Below are 6,440 nucleotides of genomic sequence, written 5' to 3'. Positions count from 1 at the left end.
GAGAGACAGAATAACAACAAAAAAATCCAGAAAAACGCATGTCAAAAATGTTATGAATTGATTTGCATTTTAATGAGGGAAATACAGTGGGGAGAACAAGTATTTGATACACTGCCGATTTTGCAGGTTTTCCTACTTACAAAACATGTAGAGGTCTGTAATTTTTATCATAGGTACACTTCAACTGTGAGAGACGGAATCTAAAACAAAAATCCAGAAAATCACATTGTATGATTTTTAAGTAATTAATTTGCATTTTATTGCATGACATAAGTATTTGATACATCAGAAAAGCAGAACTTAATATTTGGTACAGAGATTGCAATTACAGAGATCATACGTTTCCTGTAGGTCTTGACCAGGTTTGCACACACTGCAGCAGGGATTTTGGCCCACTCCTCCATACAGACCTTCTCCAGATCCTTCAGGTTTCGGGTCTGTCGCTGGGTAATACGGACTTTCAGCTCCCTCCAAAGATTTTCTATTGGGTTCAGGTCTGGAGACTGGCTAGGCCACTCCAGGACCTTGAGATGCTTCTTACGGAGCCACTCCTTAGTTGCCCTGGCTGTGTGTTTTCGGGTCGTTGTCATGCTGGAAGACCCAGCCACGACCCATCTTCAATGCTCTTACTGAGGGAAGGAGGTTGTTGGCCAAGATCTCGCAATACATGGCCCCATCCATCCTCCCCTCAATACGGTGCAGTTGTCCTGTCCCTTTTGCAGAAAAGCATCCCCAAAGAATGATGTTTCCACCTCCATGCTTCACGGTTGGGATGGTGTTCTTGGGGTTGTACTCATCCTTCTTCTTCCTCCAAACACGGCGAGTGGAGTTTAGACCAAAAAGCTCAATTTTTGTCTCATCAGACCACATGACCTTCTCCCATTCCTCCTCTGGATCATCCAGATGGTCATTGGCAAACTTCAGATGGGCCTGAACATGCGCTGGCTTGAGCAGGGGGACCTTGCGTTCGCTGCAGGATTTTAATCCATGACGGCGTTGTGTGTTACTAATGGTTTTCTTTGAGACTGTGGTCCCAGCTTTCTTCAGGTCATTGACCAGGTCCTGCCATGTAGTTCTGGGCTGATCCCTCACCTTCCTCATGATCATTGATGCCCCACGAGGTGAGATCTTGCATGGAGCCCCAGACCGAGGGTGATTGACCGTCATCTTGAACTTCTTCCATTTTCTAATAATTGCGGCAACAGTTCTTGCCTTCTCACCAAGCTGCTTGCCTATTGTCCTGTAGCCCATCCCAGCCTTGTGCAGGTCTACAATTTTATCCCTGATGTCCTTACACAGCTCTCTGGTCTTTGCCATTGTGTAGAGGTTGGAGCCTGTTTGATTGAGTGTGTGGACAGGTGTCTTTTATACAGGTAACGAGTTCAAGCAGGTGCAGTTATTACAGGTAATGAGTGGAGAACAGGAGGGCTTCTTAAAGAAAAACTAACAGGTCTGTGAGAGCCGGAATTCTTACTGGTTGGTAGGTGATCAAATACTTATGTCATGCAATAAAATGCAAAGGAATTACTTAAAAATCATACAATGTGATTTTCTGGATTTTTGTTTTAGATTCCGTCTCTTACAGTTGAAGTGTACCTATGATAAAAATTACAGACCTCTAAATGCTTTGTAAGTAGGAAAACCTGCAAAATCGGCAGTGTATCAAATACTTGTTCTCCCCACTGTAAGTATGACCATGAGAACGGTGAGGAATCAGCCCAGAACTACACGGGAGGATCTTGTCAATGATCTCAAGGCAGCTGGGACCATAGTCACCAAGAAGGACTGAAATCCTGCAGCGCCCGCATGTCCCCCTGCTCAAGAAAGCACATATACAGGGCCCATCTGAAGTTTGCCAATGAACATCTGAATGATTCAGAGGAGAACTGGGTGAAAGTGTTGTGGTCAGATGAGACCAAAATCGAGCTCTTTGGCATCAACTCAACTCGGCGTGTTTGGAGGAGGAGGAATGCTGCCTATGACCCCAAGAACACCATCCCCACCTTCAAACATGGAGGTGGAAACATTATGCTTTGGGGGTGTTTTTCTGCTAAGGGGACAGGACAACTTCACCGCATCAAAGGGACGATGGACAGGGCCATGTACCGTCAAATCTTGGGTGAGAACCTCCTTCCCTCAGCCAGGGCATTGAAAATGGGTCGTGGATGGGTATTCCAGCATGACAATTACCCAAAACACACGGCCAAGGCAACAAAGAAGTGGCTCAAGAAGAAGCACATTAAAGTCCTGGAGTGGCCTAGCCAGTCTCCAGACCTTAATCCCATAGAAAATCTGTGGAGGGAGATGAAGGTTCGTGTTGCCAAACGTCAGCCTCGAAACCTTAATGACTTGGAGAAGATCTGCAAAGAGGAGTGGAACAAAATCCCTCCTGAGATGTGTGCAAACCTGGTGGCCAACTACAAGAAACCTCTGACCTCTGTGATTGCCAACAAGAGTTTTGCCACCAAGTACTAAGTCATGTTTTGCAGATCAATTTATAACATTTTTGACATGCGTTTTTCTGGATTATTTTTTTGTTATTCTGTCTCTCACTGTTCAAATAAACCTACCATTAAAATTATAGACTGATCATGTCTTTGTCAGTGGGCAAACGTACAAAATCAGCAGGGGATCAAGTACTTTTTTCACTCAATGTATATCGGGTTTTTAGTCATAACTATTATAGAACATGAGCTTTTAAACATGTGCTTTTAAACCCTCCCCTCAGCTACTCTCAGTCCATCCCACCTATTTCCGTAAACTGCCCTCTTATGATTTCCTTGTGCCATATATTTTTCAACTGTGCTGTGATGTTTCACATAAATTCTGAACCTTTCTAATGGCATAGTATCTACAGATTGTAAGTTAAAGATTCATATTTTTACTAAAAGTATGATTATGTTGTTGATAGATTTACTATTGCTTTCCAAATCTCCCAACAGTGCTATTTGTAGGGTTCATTTGAGTTAAATGTTGTGATTTTTCTGCCATTCCTGAACCTGTGACTAGAAAGAAGCTACACGGGGGCAATACCAGAATAAGTGATCTAATGATTCTGTCTCTTCGCAGCAAAATCTGCAGAGCTGAGATGGTTGTATGTTCCATAGACATAACATTCTGTTGGTGGCAAGAATTTTTTATATTAATTTAAATTGAAAACCTTTTTAATGAAGCGTTGTTTTTTATATCCGTTTATAAACCATGTGCCATGGAACATTGAACATTTCTTCTCAACTATTTTGCAACATGTATGGGGCTGCTGTCAACATTTTGGTCCTCAAATGAAACTGGAATATTTTTCTATTCATGACGATTGTTTTGGCCAATTTTGGTCTTTAATAAATAAAGGGCAGTCGCTGTCGTGCTTTCTTCATTACGTTGTCTGTGTGGTTCGACCATTTCAGCTTCTCTGAGATGTGTACGCAGAGGAATTTGAAGTTATTGACCATCTACATGGCGGCCCTGTTGATGGGGATGGGGGAGTGTCCAGCCTGGTTCGTCCTGAAGTCCACAATCAGCTCCTTTGCTTTGCTAACGTTGAGAGAGATGTTGTTTACCTGGCACCACGCTGTCAGAGTACCTACCTCCTCCCTGTAGGCTGTCTCATCGTTGTTGGTGATCAGGCCTATTAGTGTCATGTTGTCAGTGAACTTGATGATGGAGTTGGAACTGTGTGAGGCCACGCAGTCGTGGGTATACAGAGAATACAGGAGGGGACTGAGGACGCACCCTTGTGGGGCCCCCGTGTTGAGGATCAGTGTCGAGGAGGTAATGTTGCCTACCTTCACCACCTGGGGACGGCCCGTCAGGAAGTCCAGGACCCAGTTGCATAGGGAGTTCGGATCCAGGGCTGTGAGCTTTGTAATGAGCTTATAGGGTACTATGGTATTGAAGGCCGAGCTGTAGTCGATGAACAGCATCCTTACATATGCATTCCTTTTGTCCAGGTGGGTAAGGGCAGTGTGCAGTGCAATGGCGATTGCGTCGTCCGTGGATCTGTCAGGGCGGTAGGCGAATTGGAGAGGGTTGAGTGTGTCTGAGAGGGAGGAGGTGATATGGTCTTTGACCAGCCTGTCAAAGCACTTCATGATGACAGAAGTGAGTGCTACTGGTCGGTAGTCATTCAGTTCAGTTACTTTCCCTTTCTTGGGCATAGGGATGATAGTGGACATCTTGAAGCAGGTGGGTATAGAGGCCTCAGCTAGGGAGAGAATACAACAGCCAGCTGGTCAGCACATGCTCTGAGGGCACGGCTAGAGATGCCATCTGTGCCGGCAGCCTTGTGAGTGTTAACACGTTTGAATGACTTACATATGTCCTCAGTGAAGACTGAGTGTGTAGCCCACATTGTCATCGGGGAGCTCTCCTCGGCAGCTCAGGGTCATTGTGCTCCATTTTCAATTAACTGAAAGTGAGAGGTTGTAATCTGGATACAGGGAAAAAGGCCCTTTTTGAGGAAGGGGTGAGATATTCTTACTAATCTACTGGAGAACCAGTTCAGGTTTAAGTATAACTTTTGTATGACTGATGCTTTTAGTCAGAGGTTTAATGCTTTAATATTTAATCATTTTTGCCCCCCAAACTCATATTCATTATATAAATAAGCATGTAAAATGTTGTCTGGCTTGCCGTTCCAAATTAAGTGAAATATGTTTTGCTCATATCATTTCAAAAACAAATAGTTTGGCGTAGGCAGGGCCATAAGTAAATAGGTAAACTGGGATATGACTAAATAATTAATCTGGGTGATTTTTCCACAAATAGTCAGGCATTTAACTTTCCATGGTAGAAGTTCTTATCTATTTTTGCTAACTTTCTTTTTACATTTGTTGTAGTGAGTTCACATGCAGCAGCTACTCTTCCTGGTGTTGAAAGCGTTCCACAGGGATGGAGGGGATGTGGGGGGGGTGATGTGGGATTATTTAGGATACTCTTTGAAGAGTTAGCGTTTCAGATGTTTTCAGTAGATGGGCATGGAAACTGCTGTCCTAGCTTCAGGGGGAAGCTGGTTCCACCATTGGGGTGCCAGGTCCGGACAGAGAAGAGCTTTGACACCAGACATGACACCAGACATTCCAAAGCATATTGCAACTTTTCAATACAAGAGGGCTAATTTTATTTGTTGATTCATACTTGAATATAGAATCAGTGGTGTAAAGTACTTGTGTAAAAATACTTTAAAGTACTACTTAAGTCGTTTTTTTACTTCACTACATTCCTAAAGAAAATAATGTACTTTTTACTCCATACATTTTCCCTGACACGCAAACGTACTCGTTACATTTTGACAGGAAAATGGTCCAATTCACACACTTATCAAGAGAACATCCCTGCTCATCCCTACTGCCTCTGATCTGGCAGACTCACTAAACACAAATGCTTCATTTGTAAATTATGTGTTGGAGTGTGCCCCTGGCTATCCGTCAATAAAAAATAAAAATAAAAATTGTGTCATCTGGTTTGCTTAATCTATGTTAGTTAAAATGATTTATACTTTTACTTTTACTTTTGATACTTAAGTACATTTTCGCAATTCCATTTCCTTTTGATACTTAAGTATATTTAAAACCAAATACTTTTAGACTTTTACTCAAGTAGTATTTTGTCTACATTACTATTTGCATTGTCCCCCTTACACCGCACCCGGTGTCACAGGAAGGCCAAAAGGGTCATCAAGGACCTCAGCCACCCGAGCCACAGCCTGTTCATCCCGCTACCATCCAGAAGGCAAGGTCAGTACAGGTGCATCAAAGCTGGGACCGAGAGACTGAAAAACAGCTTCTATCTCAAGGCCATCAGACTGTTAAATAGTCACCACTAGCCGGCCTCCGCAAGTTCCCTGCCCTGAACTTTAGTCACTGTCACTATACTATTTTATTGGACAAAAAAATGATTTTCTTTTGAAAACAAGGACATTTCAAAGTGACCCCAAACTTTTGAACGGTAGTGCCTTCGGAAAGTATTCAGACCATTGACTTTTTCCACATTTTGTTACGTTACAGCCTTATTCTAAAATGGATTAAATAAAAACAATTCCTCATCAATCTACACACAATACCCCATAATGACAAAGCGAAAACAAGATTCTCTGGTCTGATGAAACCAAGATTGAACTCTTTGGCCTGAATGCCAAGCATCATGTCTGGTGGAAACCTGGCACCATCCCTACGGTGAAGCATGGTGGTGGCAGCATCATGCTGTGGGGATGTTTTTCAGCGGCAGGGACTGGGAGACTAGTCAGGATCGAGGGAAAGATGAATGGAGCAAAGTACAGAGAGATCCTTGATGAAAACCTGCTCCAGAGCGCTCAGGACCTCAGACTGGGATGAAGGTTCACCTTCCAACAGGATACGACCCTAACCACACAGCCAAGACAACGCAGGAGTGGCTTCGGGACAAGTCTCTGAATGTCCTTGAGTGACCCAGCCAGAGCCTGGACT

Source organism: Coregonus clupeaformis, chromosome 15 (assembly GCF_020615455.1).
Source record: "Coregonus clupeaformis isolate EN_2021a chromosome 15, ASM2061545v1, whole genome shotgun sequence".
Taxonomy (NCBI): Eukaryota; Metazoa; Chordata; class Actinopteri; order Salmoniformes; family Salmonidae; genus Coregonus; species Coregonus clupeaformis.
The sequence above is the reverse complement of the archived record's forward strand: the minus strand, read 5'-3'. Positions refer to the sequence as shown.